The sequence below is a fragment of the Anomalospiza imberbis genome, chromosome 12, assembly GCF_031753505.1.
Source record: "Anomalospiza imberbis isolate Cuckoo-Finch-1a 21T00152 chromosome 12, ASM3175350v1, whole genome shotgun sequence".
NCBI classification, from domain to species: Eukaryota; Metazoa; Chordata; class Aves; order Passeriformes; family Viduidae; genus Anomalospiza; species Anomalospiza imberbis.
Window position 1 is genome coordinate 15,376,763 of NC_089692.1, and position 17,302 is coordinate 15,394,064.

The 17,302-nt window shown below is 41.3% G+C and overlaps 1 protein-coding gene and 2 long non-coding RNA genes across 4 annotated transcripts in view; 2 read left to right on the forward strand and 1 right to left on the reverse strand.

Annotated features, from left to right (window-relative positions):
- WWOX (WW domain containing oxidoreductase) overlaps positions 1-17,302 on the forward strand; it is a 485,118-nt gene that overhangs the window by 388,266 nt on the left and 79,550 nt on the right. The gene's annotated exons all lie outside the window — the stretch shown is intronic.
- Positions 1,246-2,609, reverse strand: LOC137481356 (uncharacterized). The gene is made up of 2 exons (XR_011003435.1): positions 2,522-2,609; positions 1,246-2,102 (listed from the first exon to the last, which is right to left on the reverse strand). It is a non-coding gene; the product is annotated as an uncharacterized lncRNA (long non-coding RNA).
- LOC137481357 (uncharacterized) lies at positions 2,347-5,067 on the forward strand. The gene is made up of 2 exons (XR_011003436.1): positions 2,347-2,734; positions 4,695-5,067. It is a non-coding gene; the product is annotated as an uncharacterized lncRNA (long non-coding RNA).

A 17,302-nucleotide genomic window follows, 5' to 3' on the forward strand; every position in this document is an offset into this window, starting at 1 on the left:
ACAATCACTTCAAATTGATTTGAAAATTTTCCTTGGTTTTTTTTTTTCTTTTTTCCTTTAATCTGTGCATCGTCCTCTGTTCGTACAGTTAGCAGCTAATAGCTAACTCCTTGGCTCTTTCCCTGCAGCCTGCTATTCCCTATTTTATGACTCTATCTTCTGGGGTTTTTTGTTGGTTTGCTGAGGGAAATGAAAGTACTGATCATTACTGTAGAATTAAAAATAGCTTCTAACAGCTTAGCCCAAGATCCAAAAATAGGCTCTCTTCCGGCTTATCCTGTCAAATATAGTGGGAACCCTAGTAAGGTAACATCTGTGAAAACCTCACTCTGGGTTTGTACCTGCTTTTTTCAGAATCTTTCCCTTGTGTCTGCATAATTCAGTCATTTCAGTCAGATTGTTGATTTTTCTTGTTCCAGATAGTTTGCCATTGAGCTTCCAGGAAAGGTCATTGGTCTTAGAGACTTATTTTCCCTTATGATGCTTCACTGTTTTATGATGTATTTATATGTTATTGCTGAGGAAAAAGGACAGAGTAGCTATAGAAAATCTGTAGACAAATGCATACTAATATAAATGTTGATCTTCCTGTGCATGAGATTTCCATATGTCTTACCTGGTTTGGTGTCCTAGGGCCCAGGAATTCGTCATTCACAAGGACAAATGTAGACTTTAGATCCTGTGCTATTAATATTAAGCCACCATGCTTGACTAGTGGAGAAGTGCAAAATGTATTGTGGTGGCCAACCCAGCTGGACAGGCTGTGAAAGAAAATAAATGTTTCTCCAACAGGAGAGCCTTTTTCTCACCCCACTTCCCTGGTAATGGCTGTGACATCAGGCATAAAGGGGAAGTGCTGGGCACAAGTCTAAGTTTAGAGGTCTGGGAATGCACATCTTGAAGCTGTACAAATATTTTGGTGGGAATTGGCCATACCAATGCTGGGAGGGGAAGAGGAGTGGGTGGCTGAGGGCCCACCAGAGCACAGGCCCATGATGACATGGAAGTTTTCTGCAAAAACATTGATTCTGAAACTTCTTATAGAAACTCTGGTAATTTCTATGGTTTTGTCCATGAGGGGACTGAACTTCACAAATATTTACCCAAAATCTTAGAAGCACTGCTGGAAGTTCCGGTACTTCCTCTCTCCCACAGGTCTTTATTTTTTCTCTAGTTTGACAAATTTTCTTTTGTACTTTATCTCTGTTACTACAACATATAAATAACATAAGCTTTGCAGAGGGCTCTAAGACACAATTGCTGTTTATTTTTAATGGTGAGATACACAGATGTAGACAAAAGGACAAAAGTGAATTCTGTGCTTATTTCCTTTATTTTTCTCATCACTCAAGATTTTTTTAAATGTTAGAGCTAAGGTCATCTGTGCCAGGGTCCTTCTGTAACTCACTACTTGCCATCTGAACCTGGAAGCCCCCCCAGTTTTACTGGCCATTGAAACCAGCTGATGCCCTTAATGGGATTGTTCTGTAACCCTTTCTGTCAAGGTGCATTGTGCTCTTCTCCCACTTCAGAAGGTTCCTCTTTCATCTCCCACATCTTCACTTGCCTCTGGGAGCTTTCCTGCATCTCTCTTCAAACACCTGGCATCATTGTTTGGTGCCTGGGAATTTCCCACTCTCCAAATGGAGTTCCCTGCAGAGAAGAATGGTTCTTAGCTTCATCAGAGCAGCCATTCAGTCAAAGTGTGTTAGTTCAGATTAACACACTTAGCTGTTAGCTGTTATTGTCTCTGGCCTGGTAGGTTGATGGTAAAGGCCTTACCAGCAACAGCAGATATGCAGAACAGAGGCAGGTCATTTTGTAAAGTAACAGCTCCCACATATCAAGAAATTCTCTGCGTTATCTTTTTAGATTAATGTATCAGAATTCCCCTGAAAGCTTAAGAGAACAGTAACTTATATGGCTGATGTGACTTCTGATTCAATCCTATGGCTCTCTACAGGAGTGTCTGCAGAACTGTGTTAAAGTCCACTCCTTTTGAATTCCATAGGATTTTTCTATGAAGAAAGTGCTTGTAGTAGGTGTCCCCATAGCAGCTTAATGTCTGTGTATTGTCACCCTGACTAAACCCAGCATGGGAGCTGAAGTGGAGTAGAAATCAATGAAATAGCATTAGGATGCAATTGTCGCAAATTATCAGAGAAGAAAGAAGACAACTGTAATTCACAGAAGTAACACTTTACCAACTGCTCTCACTAAGCATTAGTTTAGTGTGTTTTCAATTTCAAGGCACTTTCTCTGGAAAATGCTTGGTCCCTAATGACCATTATTATCACCATCCTAAAATCTGTGGAATTTAACCTAAACAAATTCCTCAAAGCTTGCACTTAGTACTGATGTGCTCCATCCCATTTATGTCCAGCCCAGTGGCAGCTGTGCTAAGGGAATCATGCTTTGTATTATGAGCACTGTAGCATTCCCAAGGAAAGCTGCTGTGAGCTGCTGTACAAACACCCTGGTTTAGGCAGTCTCTGGCTCTGGATGTCCTATTTTTGTTCACGGTGCCCAGCAGGACAAGGTCACTGCAGAATTTCTGTGGTGGCCAGTTCCCTTTTTTTTTATTGGCAGTCATCCCACCCAAGATCTTGTTACACCCCTGTGACACCCATAATTGTGTGGTCACAGTACCTCTTGCCATCCAGCACTCCTGTTCACTACCAGCATCTTAGATTTTACCCTTTCTTTGTCCTGTTCACTGGCAGGCAAATAATTGGTAAAATACAATATTACTGCTAGAATCAGACAAATACCAGCTAACTGGAAAATGCATTTTCCCCACGCATACTGGATATATATATCTACATTTTCTAGGTTACACTGATAATTGTCTCTGATGCAATACAGTATTTGCATTTTGTCATTCATCAATTTTATTTTTTTTTCCAAGGGGTAGGATCACTCAAGGGGCTGGTTATGTCCTTCATTTCCTGGTTATCCGGTCAGCTCCTGCTCACGCCAGCAGGAATTGAAAGCTATTATCAATATTGAGAACAGGATTTATGTGAGATGAGGATGGGATGTCAGTCAATCTCCTAATAGCAAAACATTAGTATCCCAGTAGCAACCTCACAACTATCAGTTTGTCCTGAGGCTCAATAGGGGATCAAAGGCTAAATCATCACCAAAGCAAAATTAATCTCCGTGCCAGGTCAGGTTGGAAACCAGTGAGGAATGTGCCCATGTGCAAGGGAATGTCTGAGGAAGTATGAAAGTTTTCTTTGAGCGGGCTTTTATTGCAGCTCTTCCCTAAACAGGACACCCAAGTCAGTAGGTTTGCCAAACTGCACTGAAAGGGCATTCATTTATTTATTAGAGAATTTTCAAGGTAATGAGCAGATTGGGTTATATCTGATTACAAGCTCTCCCTGCACAGGAATGAGGTGAAGCCTACTGCTCCATCAGGAAGGCAGGGGTGAAGTCTGGTTCAGTGATCAAGTTACAAGACTCTGAGGCTGGAGACTGTAAATCTGGGGGTCAAGCAGTAAAGTTTTGGTTATTTACAGTGTAGGAAAGGATAAGAATCACCGGCCAGGGAGAAAAGAAAGAGATTGGAGATTTGAAGGATTAGGGTAATAGGTAGGACTGAAGAAACCAAGGAGCAGCCCAGACTGATGTGTGTGGGGTGATAAAGGAGCTTATGTGAAAATGTCATTGCCTCCCAGCTCCCTTGCTAGGCTGCTGCATTTATGGCTGGTCACACCTATCATCCATCTCCCCTGGTGTGAACAGGTATGGGTCAGTCTTTGATAGCTCTACCTTCCTATCTAGACACTGAATATTTTTGTTTGTTTGTTTTAGGATTTCTCTCTTTCCATCTCTCTCTCTCTCTCTAAAAATCATTTGAAGTGTCTACTACCACCTCAAAGGTCCTCCAACTGCAACTTTTCTCTCTTAAGACTTGTGATATTTGAAGAAGGTAGAACCTTGCCAAAATGAATCACCTTCATTTTAGATAGTGCGTGTCTGTGCATTACAAACTGCCTGTGCAGCATCTCTGCACTGCTTTCCACACCGCTATTGGTTATTTTTGAGGATCTGGTCACAGACCATTTGATTTAGGTTCCCTTTTTGAATACATAGTTTCTTTTATGAATTCCACTGTTTCCCATCACTTTCAGCCAGGTTTCTTGTGGTTGTCCTTTATAAATGCTTTTATGTATGCCTGTTCTTGCCTTCCTATTGCCACTTCCTCTGTCTCTGCAATGCCTTCAGAGCCTTTGTTTGTAGTTTCTCTATTTGTAGTTGCAGAAGATTCTATTCCTTAAAATCTGAAATTTGATCCACTTTGGAAAAAATACCACTCTTCTAGGAAGCAGCTAACCTTAGTTAAAAAGGGTAAGCCTTTAACATGGGTATGTTCGTGTCACCTTAGCACAAACAGGGCAATGCAGAGCATTACAAGTGGGTCAGGTATGAAAATTCAGGCAGCTCATAAAATAGGAGTATAATTAAGTGCTTGAACATGGAAAGTTCCCGAAATAATGACAGAGGTGAGGAAAGGAGTCAAAGAATTTTGGCTGGTTGAGAAATGTAGGAAATGTATTGAGAGGGAAGGAGAGATGAGAAGTATGGCAGCATGCAAGGAAGTGAAGTACATCTACATCCAGGTCTCTGGCTAAAACCAGAATGATATCTGGGAAAGCTCTTGAAAATGGAGTCCAAATTTGTTTTAGACCCTGCAGAGGACATGGGATGAGGGCTGTTATGCACCACTGTGTTATACAAGAGAGAAGACTCAGCAGGAGGCATGAGAAAGTAAAGGAAAGTCCAAATAGACACGTGAAGTTTGCAGAGAGAAACACTGAAGATTGATTTAGTAACAGATGTGCTCGGGAAGAAGATTAGAGAGAAGCAAATTTAGGAAGAAAATCCAAATATCAATATGCCTGCAGCTCTAGGAGTTTATATTAGGCTACTGAGAAGATTAATCAGATTTCAAAAAACCCAAACAGTGTAATGCATGGCAGATTGTGCTCCACAGCATACAAACCATGTGCACAATTTGCTTTTTTTTCCGTAAAAAAGCATGGTTATATTTGCAAGTAATTTCCATTTTTCTGCTGCCTTATTTTTAACCCATTTAACAACCTTTATGATCACAGTTCAGTCAAGTAGCAGCAACCGTGCCAATAACAGCATTCCAGCTGGGTTAATGAATACACACATGATTTCATGAAGGAATATATCTTTTTTGACCCAATTTCAACCTTTCCTATTTCAAGCTGTTTAATTATAAGATATATTGGTTGGAAACAAACACCCATTTATGCAACATTAAAAGTTAAAACAAATTCCAGATGCAATTATTTTCAGCAGAGTGGCTGTGATTGGGATGTGTAGGTAACAAATTAGTGGCACAGTTGATAAATGCCTTTCACAGAACAGATGCAAATAACCAGACTTCTGTGTTCCTTGAGTCTGCATGATAATAGGTTCTTTAAGCACCCTGCTAAGAATTAGGAAATTAGTCAAATGGGATCATATTTAGGTTGAGCTAATACTGCACAGCTGAATTTACCCACCATTATCTGTGGGCATAATTGGAGACAACTGTTTTTTGGACCAGCTGTGCAGGTCACAAAAGGATAATAATGGGGGCCCAGCCTTGCCATGTCAGATTGATAAATGTTTATAGCATAGTGAACAATTTAGGATTTTTTTTTTAAGACTCCTAGAATTGAATATGCCAAATTAAACTGCTCGTCAATTCTACATAGTATGAGTTGGTGGAATTCACAAGGAGAAGAGAGAAAAGGTGTGCTAAGAGGAAAAGCATCTGAGAGGTGTCAGATAAAACTTTCCCACACACATAATCTTTTTTACACCTTTCTGTTAGTTGTTTTTCCTGCTATTTTCTCACCTTTCCTTTCCCTGGGTGCGTAGGTTTACATCAGTTTACGCTGATATTGTGGAATTTAAAGTGCCATTCGTGCACTTCTGGATTTGTCACTGGCTCTTTTTAGCATTTAGGCTTAATTTGTTTGAATAGCTTTTCTTGGTATTCTGACAAATATTTCTTTTAAATGTTACATCCAAGTACAGGTCTTTACTACTTCTAACCTATAAATATGTTAACAGCTATGCTATGTTTAGAAAATACAATGTGATATTAATGTGAAATGTATCTTAGCTGAATCCATTAGTCTCAAGCAGGTAAATAGAAAAGCACATTCTGATTTTAATTGCCAGGAATGTGTTTCATACTAAATGCCTGTTCTATTTTTCCCTCTCTTTAAATTGCTATCGGGATTTACTTTTGTATGTCCTGTGTATATACTCCAAATTACACTTTCTTTAACTGAATTAATTCTTTACAATGAAAAATAGAGAACCTTAATTAAGTTAACTAGGTGACACTAAGGTTTAAATTACTGAAAATAAAATGTAGTTTCTGCTGAGTACTCTCCTTGTACTCACCTTGTAGCATTGACTTCGATTTAGCTGCTATCATAACAGAAAGGGGAGAGGTTAGAGATCTAAAAATTTAATTTTATTTAAAAATAGCCATCTAAATGGTGCTCCTGCTAATTTTCCTGAACTTCACAAGATTACATCTGCAGTAATGGCCAAAAATAGTTCTGAAGCCCACAGCAGCCTGCAAGGTGACTGCCAGCAGCTGGACTTTTGCTGGCTCTTGGTCCCCAAGTCCTGAAAACACAGGGGGATTGAAGAGATGAGGGACATCTTTACCTACTGATGGCACTGTCAGGCTGGGAGGTGAACTTTCTGCTCATGGGGCAGCTGTGGGCTCTCCTAAAAAACCCCTCAGTGGCAGAGGGGAGCTGCTGCTGGCTCCGGCTTCTCCCGTTGGTGTGCCACAGCTGGACGGTGCCATGCCCCTGGAGCAGCCAAGGCAGGGGCTCTGCCCAGTGCAGGTTTCACAGGGTGGGACAAGGGGACAGCCCATGACCATGAGCTCCAGGATGCTGGAGTGTGACACTGTTCCTCAGCTGAGCTGGAGTGGCTCTGGCTCCGTGGGGACTCGCTGCGTGAGGAGCGTTCCATCTCCAGCCCATTATTGGCACACTCCACGCACAAACTGCCTGAAGTGGAGAAATGGATCGACCGAAGAGTGATTGCTGTGTTTTCTAGATTAACATTTGTTAGTGGAGTAGACTGAAATCATCACTGGTTATCTTATCTGTGAGGGAAATTTTATCTTTCTCGAGTCTCCGATATTCATGAGTGCAGCAGATGCTGATAACAGCAGCTATCCTCAGGTTTTCCGTCTCCAGAGCAAAATGATCTTCCTTCCTCTGGGATCTGACTTTTATAAAAGGCATCCAAAAAGATCCTCTAGAGTCAGAATTAGTATTTCTACCAAAATCCAAATCAGATTTCTAGTCTGTTCCTTTCTGAATTAGAGATGTTTCTTGATGCTACGGCAAGGGGGAAGGGAAAACAGCACTTTTAAAATGTTTTTACTGAAACTTAAAGGCAATTATTTCTGAATTCCCATTTTCTTAATTAAAAGTGTCACCGATTTGGATTTAATCAGCACTTAACAAGCCTTATTGTGAAGGGAAAGAGCTAAACAATGTCTGTAATAGACTGGGAGGGTTAGCTGAACTTTGTTTAAATATAAAGGGAGTAGTGCATCTGCTGAAGAACTAAGCCCTTTCAAAGTTTAGGACACTCACCAGCGCCATAGAGCATAAATCACAGTGCAAACTGTGTGATTATACCCTGCAGGGAAATAGACTGTGTGTTTATGGGGCTCTTCACCAAGCACTTAGGAATAATCTGATATAAAGCAGCAGGGGAGGAGAGTAATGACAACTTCAAATTAGTTTAATGAATGTTTACATTAAAAAAGGCTTTTCTACAAACCTGAAAACACAAAGTGACAGTTTCCTCTCCAGACAAAAGAAACCCCCTCTACTTTTCCTTAAAGGATTGGCAGTGGGGGAAGACATTGTACATTTAACTCTTTCAGTGTGGTGGATCATTGTGTCTTTATGTGCAGTGTTTTGCTGTCATTACAGTGACAGTTCCTGGGAATCCAATTACAAATACCAGGATCTGGTTGGTAGCTCATTTATTTTAAATCACACTGATCTCTGGGAAAAAAAAAAAAAAAAAAAAAACCAAAGTTGGGAATGTCATTCCCATAAAAGAAAAAAAATCTCTTTAAATTGAACTTGGTCAGGCTGGTGTGGAACAAATTCTTAATAGGTTTTTGGCCATACTCATTCAATAGGCTGATGTGGGGTTTGAGAGTTCCTTTTCACTTCAAGCAAAATATTTATATTATTATATTATATATTATATTAATATATTAATATTATATATTAGTAGTTTGTATTGCAAAAAAGGATGGGGTGTTTAAAAAAAGTAGAAATAATGCAGTACTTCTCATTTTCTTCTTATACTGGAGGTAAATGATTTGTCAAAAATAATACAAGTGCAAAGTATGTTATTGTATATACTGAATGTATCTCAGAAATTACTGTGCATTTCAGCACTGGCAGTGCAGCATTTCTCATTGCAGCAATATGGATTCACATCACATTTTTAAAGCTAATTTTGAGGAGCATTTCAAGTTGCATCAGGAGGAAATTTGGTTTTCCTCTTTCCAGAATAGATACAAACTTTTCCACTAAGAATTCTGCAAATGAGTAAGTATATTTAAAAAGGGAAAAAAAAAAAAAACCAAAAACCAAAAGACATCAGCTTTTATAGCTGAGATATGGGTTAGAAATAGAAGTTTGGACGTAGGTTAGAAGATATTTCCAGTGTTTTGAAACTTCCTCAGCAATTATCTGTGTGTGAAATAGTTCTGGCTATGACTGTTACCATACAGATACTCACTGAAATATTTTTGGCTTTTGTCCAAGGATGTGAAAAATTAATAACAAATCAAGTGCCTGTTTTCATTAAGGAACGTGTGTGTTTCTTAAGCAGCCATGGGAAGCCCCAATTCCAGACACTAATTTGTCAAGTGCTGTATTTGCTCAGGGTTTTCCTTAATCCGGCGTGCAACACACAACAATGCTTGTTCTGCGAAGCTTGAATACAGAATAAAATTAAGGGGTTTTTGTGTTGATGTCACTCCCACATAATAAATCATCTTTGATCTGAGCATTTTATAGTTCTTGCAAATGCCCTTGAGATAGGGATGGAGTTTGCAGTCTCATGTGATGGAAGGGAGAGTCGTTGTCTTTCTGGAGAAAGGGGTAGAACCCCACAGCACAGGTCCTGCAGCAGCTGTTCTGTTTATCGTCTGCACAATGTGATGTGGGATATCTTTAAAGTAGACCAAGCACTGTGCAAGGGAGGAAATCAATAGGGCTTCTGCAATGAGTGGGATTGACATTTGTAAAGTTGTTAGAAAACGCTGCAAAGCATTAGAAAAAAAGGTGTCAATAATGTTTGTCATTTCAAAGGAAGGATTAAAAGGAAACGATTGAGGCTGGATGATGCTAAGCAGGAAGCTGGGGAGCCCCTCAGGTTGCAGAGTGCTGACTGTGGGATACAGCCAATGGAACAACACTTTCTGCATGGGTGGGAGGTGCCATGAAATAATTTTTTCTTATGTTCCTCTTAATCTACATTTTTAGTTCTGTCCATGCTATTGCATGCTAGAACCTGTCCTCATCAGCCAGTCAGCCTCAGCATATGGATTTACCTGGGGCTGCCTCTGGGGAGGTGACCGTGGCTGTGCTGTGGCATCCAGAGCAAAGGAATGCTGCTGGCAGGAGCCTGTGCCCCGAGAGAAATGACAGCAGTGGATTGTCTGAATGCTGAGCTGTGCTTTCCCCACCTTCTCCTAGTAAATTTGATTTTGGGATTCTCTCTGGAAAGGGAAAACCCTACTCAGCAATAACCAATCAATTTACTATACAAGGCCAAGGCTAAAACTTCACAAAATAAAGTTGGTTTAAAACACTTTTTTTAGCCCAACATCTCTGTTCAGGTCACTTGGTCCTTCTGAAACAATACCAAGAAGCAGAAAAGCTCATATAAAGGAGTAGGTGGAAAATCCCTGATTCTTCAACCTGCTGTGTTTCCAATAAGGAGGACGAAGTTTTCCAGGAATACAGGGCTCACAGAGGAGTCACTGGGGGAAATTAATGTGTAATTATAGCTGCTTTTGGATAGTGATAGAAAAACTATGTTTGCCACACATCTCCATTTTATAATTTTGCTGCAAAATTATCACAACACCCTCCTGTGGCTTCCCAGCTGGTTATGTGTGACCCTGCAAAGACAAATTCAAAGACATCATGTAATGTGATGCCTGTAACCAGCTTGGAAACTGTGAAGATGTGCAGTTTGTGCTGCTGTTTGCTCTACTCTATTCCCAGCACAAAGGAGTAGCTGATTGCCTCTCTAAATTTTTTTCTTGGCTCTCTCCCTTCCTTGTCATTGATAAAAGTGTATCAGGGATTCTTTGAGCCATTTCTTATTCCTCAAAAAATGCACCATTTTCTCCTTTAAAGCAAGTTAAATAAAAGAAGTGGGATTCTCTCCTTTAACTGATGTGCTCCAGCCTGAATACTTCCACTTCACTATTAGGTAACAATGTACCTCAGGTAGGAGCTGGGCTTCTTGGCACCCTCTGAGCAAGGGAAAGTGCTGCCAGCACCCAAAAAACTGAGAATTTCCCACCAGAGGTGTGTCTCTTTCCTTTTTCCACTGAGGGCCTCACAGATATGCAGGGTCTGAAACCAGGCATTCCTGGCAGATGCTAAAGTCAGATGGCACAAGTCATGGCCTTTACACATAACTTAATTTGCTATGGACTTGATTGGGATGAGGATTTCATTCTATGTGTCAGACTTTTCATGTTTCACATTGATTTTTATTTATAGTTTTGTTTTAACAGATGAAACTTATGGCAGGATAAATAGGCACCCTAGGAATTTTGTTAGTGGTACTTTGGGGTTCTTAATAGGGACAAGAGCTATTGCAGTAAGGACTGAAAAGTTTGATATTCAAATAGTGTCCAAATTAAATAGTTTTTCACTGCACTCTTCTTGTCTGAGTGAAGTGCCTGAAGTAAGCAATGAATATTTGAAATGCAGGCACAAGCAACTGATAAGAAAAATACAATTACAACTAGCCCTAAAGATACAGCACTTAAAGGGGGATCACACTTATGTGCATTTAGAAGACAATATTAATAAAACACTTAAAATAACTTCATATTAGGGAATTAGGCTGTTATTTTTTAATGAAACTCTGGGGCCATTTTATGCAGACAGTGTTACGTTTTATTCATATAATAGAAATCCAGATAAAACAATCACATTTTTTTAGTAACTGGGAGCTGTGAATTTTAACGATCACATTAATGCTTTTAGATAACTGAAAAGTAGATTTAATAAAGTGCAAAACTTTCCATTGAGGAGCTAAAAAGCCCCCTAGTTCAGAGCGCACCCTCTCCCTGTGTCAGCACCATCCCAGGACAGCTGTGCTCACCAGGGCTTTGTCCTGCCCCTCCTCCCCAAATCCCATTCCCAATCCTTCCCTGTCTGTCCTGACCCTCTGAGCCTGCCCCTCCTCCCCAAATCCCATTCCCAATCCTTCCCTGTCTGTCCTGACCCTCTGAGCCTGCCTCTCCTCCCCAAATCCCATTCCCAATCCTTCCCTGTCTGTCCTGCCCCTCTGAGCCTGCCTCTCCTCCCCAAATCCCATTCCCAATCCTTCCCTGTCTGTCCTGCCCCTCTGAGCCCACCCCTCCTCCCCAGATCCCATTCCCAATCCATCCCCACCTCTGTCCTGCCCCTCTGAGCCCACCCCTCCTCCCCAGATCCCATTCCCAATCCATCCCCACCTCTGTCCTGCCCCTCCTCCCCAGATCCCATTCCCAGTCCATCCCCACCTCTGTCCTGCCCCTCTGAGCCTGCCCCTCCTCCCCAGATCCCATTCCCAGTCCATCCCCACCTCTGTCCTGCCCCTCTGAGCCCACCCCTCCTCCCCAGATCCCATTCCCAGTCCATCCCCACCTCTGTCCTGCCCCTCTGAGCCCACCCCTCCTCCCCAGATCCCATTCCCAATCCATCCCCACCTCTGTCCTGCCCCTCTGAGCCCACCCCTCCTCCCCAGATCCCATTCCCAGTCCATCCCCACCTCTGTCCTGACCCTCTGAGCCTGCCCCTCCTCCCCAAATCCCATTCCCAGTCCATCCCCACCTCTGTCCTGCCCCTCTGAGCCCACCCCTCCTCCCCAGATCCCATTCCCAGTCCATCCCCACCTCTGTCCTGCCCCACAGAGGCTGGAGCCCCCCTGTGTTGATGGGATAGGGCAGGACTGACCCCAGCTTGAGCAGGATGTGGGAGCTGAGCTTGCAATGCCAACAGCCCACTCCTGTTTCTCCCTAGATTTGCAATTTTCCCTCCTCACTGCCTTTTCCTTGATCATTATTTTCCAACCCCCCAGCAGGAAGAAGGAGCCACGCTGCCATGGGGCTGCAGTCTGCCCTCAGCTCTCTCTGGGCTTTAACCATCCATTCATATGACCAAATCTCAGAGCACTTCTTTTTTTTTATTTTTTTTTTTTATTATTATTCAACGATTTGGTTGCATTTTATTCCTATTTCTGGCTGTTTGGAGCAGTTTTTGACCCTATTTTCTCACTTGTTTTCCACCAACCCTTTATTGTGTGGAAGTGCCCGAGAGCTCTGCAGGTACTGCCATAACACCACTCTTGTGCAAAACAATTTAGATGCCCTTTTGTTGTTGCCATGGCATGAACAAGTCTGATCAAGAAGCTTAATCAGATTTTCAAACTCTTTCAGCTGAGAAATTAATTAAAAGAAAAAAAAAATGCATAGCTTAGAGTTCCCCCAAATCATTCAATGTTGATGGGAGATACTGCTCAGAACTTAAAGGTTATGCTTGACTTCATTAAAAACAGAACTTGATGTCACTTTACTCAGTGTCCCTGTGAAAACCACAGTCATTGTAGAAGGAAAATGCATCAGCATTTGGTCTTTGGGGTTTGGGTTTTTTCAAAGTTTCTGTGCAGTGGGTTGGATAGCTGCTGCTGGTCATATAAATTTATTTAAAATTGTGATTATTACAAATTATGTCTTTTATCTTCTGTAAGAATCAGTGTGTAGGAATATAAAACGTTGTAGTGGATAAGGTTTGGAAGTGCAGTAAGAATATTGCCAAAAGGGCTGTTGTTATTTGTTCACCAACCCTGAGAGGTTATGATGCTTTTTATATATGCATAACCAATTTTTTTTTTTTTTTTTTTTGTGTAAACTGCCAGTAAATCTCTTCCATACAGAAATTGGGTGGGTTTCAGTTACTTTTGATTTGCATTTTCATTTTCATAGAAAGAAGCACTAACCCCCAAAGAAGCCCCACCCCGGGAGCCCACCCTTGCTCTCTCTGTGGGATTTACATTGGTTAACCACTCGCTGCTGTTACAAAACACCACATTTACATCATCATTTGTGAGCTACTTTGTGGTGGGAGAACCTGAGAGAAGCACAGGGAGGGACTGTAAAACAAAGATGTAGAAAGATGTTATGTCATTGTTCTCCAGCCCTGGAAATCCTGCACCCTCATTTCTCTTTATTAGTCTGACAAATAATGTTCCAATCAAATCAGTGAGCAGAGCACTCCTGAGTTTTCATAGTCCCTGTGTGGGGCAGGGGAGCTGTGTTTTTACACACCTCTAATTTGGACCAGCACCTTTCCCTTAAGTTTGCAAATCAGGAGGTTAAGCCCCTGCATTTATACGCTACAACAAAAATTTAGCAGCTGAGCATCGACAGCACAACCATGATTGCCTCCAGAAGAATGTTTTAAGCTGATTTCATTTAAAGTTTTATTTTCCTTTTTTTATTCTCTGAAGCCTTCAAAGATGTGCTTGAGTGTGGCTATTGAGGGAAGAGTGCCCCAAACATTAGCTCTAACATAAACAGGAGAGTAGCAGCTTCTCAGAGGAAGTGGTTGTGTGTTCTTGGCCTTGTGCTGAGGGTTTCTTCTTTTTCCATGGCTGAACAATTCTATTTCATTTTCTACTCTGTGTTGGCATTTGCTGCAGTTGCCAACATCTATACCTCAAGGCTGATGACATCCACACACCTGCCTGCATCACCCAGCAGAGCTGCATTTTGAAAACTCCTTCTGAGCCTACTTTCAGTGCCATTGGGAAAAGAAATTTGTGGGAGGACGGAGAGAGAATGAGAGACTGCTGCTGAGGGCAGTTCTATCCTTTTCTTTTCTCCTTATTATTTTTTTTTTCCATTTTGGGTCTGACATATCTCTTTGCCAAGACCACAGTTACTTGTTAGTGTAAGAAATAACATCTAAATGGAGCAATTGATTTGTGGATATCATACAAATTTGTTTTATGGTATTACAAATGACTTTAGGGCCATCAACACAGTAAGTGCTATATTAGCAGCTTTAGCTGCTTGCCAAAACCTGCTACAAAATTTGAATGGAGGCAATAAATTGATACTCCTTGCTAGTTTTTGCTGTGGTCTATGGTGTAGCTGTCCAGTGAATAAGTGAATGACATATTGTTAATCTAGGTGTATCAGGAAGACAAAATATTGGGTTTTTTTACCCAGTGTTCTGTTTATCCATGCCTGCCTCTCACTTCCTACCTGCCATCTCCAGCATATGGCACAACACCACACCACTCCTCAGCTCTAAGCAATAGGATTTGCCTGGACTGCTGAACTTCAGGCATCCTGGACAATTTAGGTACAGAGCAGCTTCATTTTGCCATTTCCTGTTGCATAGAGTTTATTTGTGCACAAGTTCAGCAAAAATCAGAATTACAAGCCTCATTTAGCATGAGACTAGAGAGACAAGCTCTGGGGGATTTTTTTAAATTCTTTTTTTTTTTTTTTTTTTTTTTTTTTTTTTTGTGATGGTGGGAAAGGGAATTTGTTGGAGATTTTCTGCTGTAATAATTTGTCTTCAGAGACTGCCCTGACTGTTGGACTCCAGAAGTTTTTGGGTAGGTCTCCTGACAGGGTGGCCCCAGAGGTGCAGGAGGGAGTTAGAGCACCCGAGAGGCACCCGACCTTTCTCTGCACTCAGTTAATCCTCTGGGACTGCCGGGGTCCAAAGGCTGAATTTCCCAACTGGTTTTGTTTTTTTTTTTTTTTGTCTGTGCTCCCTGTGCTGGCTGCTCCTGTGGGATGCAGCTCCTGGGCTGCTTTTGGCTGGGCAGGAACTAGCAGGAAGGATGCATTTTCCCCCCAAAGGTGGAGTTTCTAACTTTAGGCAAACAGTGGTTAATCTTTCCAAAAGGGTAGATTTATAGCCTGGCTTCTAAGCATTTGAATTCATTGTTACAGCTAATGGACATCTCATATTGTCTTAAATCACTGGCTCCTCGGTGTGCCAAATAGTAATAGGAGCCTTAGAGCTGCCCTAATTTGGCACCTGTGTTTCAAATCACTTGCCAAAGGAACTTGGAGGGGGGAGGAAAGATCAATTGAAATGTTTTTCCGAGTGCTTTCCCTGTGAAATGCTTGGCAGGGCTTGAACTCCTGAATATCATATGCAGACTTAATATTAGGTTCCTGCTTCATGCTGCATGGTTACTTTTCCATGTTAAATAAATTTGTCTAATTTACCACAGACGGAGATAAATATTGATTTGGTAAGCAAATGAAAAAATATGTTATGGGGAGGCTGAATTTCTTCCAGCCTGACACCAGTGTTATGCTGTATGTAATGCAATAGTTGACTCTGTTAATGATCTCCTGTAGCAGTTATTGCTGTGTAAGGTATGGCCAGTGCCTTTACATGGTGTGATTTATGGATCTATCTTTACATTTACATAAGCAGCCTCCTCCTCCTGCACGTGCCAGTGGCATATCTCACTGTATCTCATTTCCTCTTGCGGGAGAAATTATTGGGTGAGGAATTAACCCCTGTGAGTGCTGAGACCTCCACGCTTGGCTGCTGCCTGGTCATGGCACACACACACCTTGGTGGAACCAAGAGAGAAAGTCCTGTGGCTCTGGTTCCCAAATGTTGAAACCTTCTGCTCCTGTCCAAGGCCACCTTGTTTTGAGGCAGCTGCTCTGGAGAAGGGTGGAAGGGCTCTGCCCTCCCTCTGTGAGAGTCATTCATTCAGCACCTGACTCACACCAGTGCCTCTTACATGCTACAGAATCACAAGTCTGATAACAGGCACGGGGATTTTAATGCTGAAAGAAAAGTCTGAAGAATTTGGGCTCTAATGAAATAACCTGAGAAATTTTGCAGGAAACCCATGATTATCTTGCCCAGCACTCATTTTTTGATGGCATAGACTTTTTCCTATTTAAGAAAGACCTTTTCTTTGTTCTAGGAAAATACCAAGGTGATCATTGCACTGTATAGCAGATTTTTCTCTTGGAAAAACTGTCTTGCACATGATTAACTTTATGGTACATAATAGAGAGAAAGCTGCAAGGTGATGGTTAATGGCATTTGAAAAGCCATTGTTAACCTCAGCTTATAGAGATTTACAGGGATTGCTTAATATAATCAATATGCTGATTACATTGTAATAAATAAGTGGTTATGAATATCAGTTCTTCAGAGGAATAGGGAAATATTTAATATATGTATCTGAAAACGTTCCACCTCCCTCTTCTGTGTTTATAAAAATGAGTTCATTTACCAAGTAATTTTTCTATTAAAAAGGAGATTTATTTTCCTTTGAATAAAAGTTTTCCCAGTGTAGCTTGTGTGTATAGATCTATATATACACACAAGGATGTGTGTTTGTATATGTCTATATATTTTTGTATATACAGTTCATTTCCCATACCATTTTAATGATTGTGCGGGTGGCTGAAGAGAGCAGAGATGAATGATAAAGCAATGTGGGAAAATGCAAGTGTGACACACTGGGGAAAACAATGAAAGGACATGAACACTGGAAAAAAAAAAGAAGAAAAAAAATAAATAAGAAAAGCAGCAGAAGCACCAGGAGTGAAGTGGTTAAGGAGGCTGCCGCAGCAGGAAGCGGGTATAGCTCTGTTTGCAGCGTGCTCATGGGAACCGGGTTGGAAAGTGTTGTGGTAAAAGTGTGTGGAAAAAAAAAAAGAGAAACATGAATTGAGTTATAAATATCTGGTTTTCTTTGAAGTTTTGTGACCAACAATTAATGTTACTGGAAATCTCATAAAAAGTTGTTGTTTTACAAACTCTGGTTTGGCTGAATGAGGCAAAGTATAGAGGATATTAGCTCATGTCCAAAGGCAGCATCTGTACACTGATTTTTGAGCTCCGGTGGCAGGTACAGAGTAAGTACAGAATGAAGCCTTGTGTTCCTTTCCTCTGCTAGGGTTGCTGGCTGCAGAAGT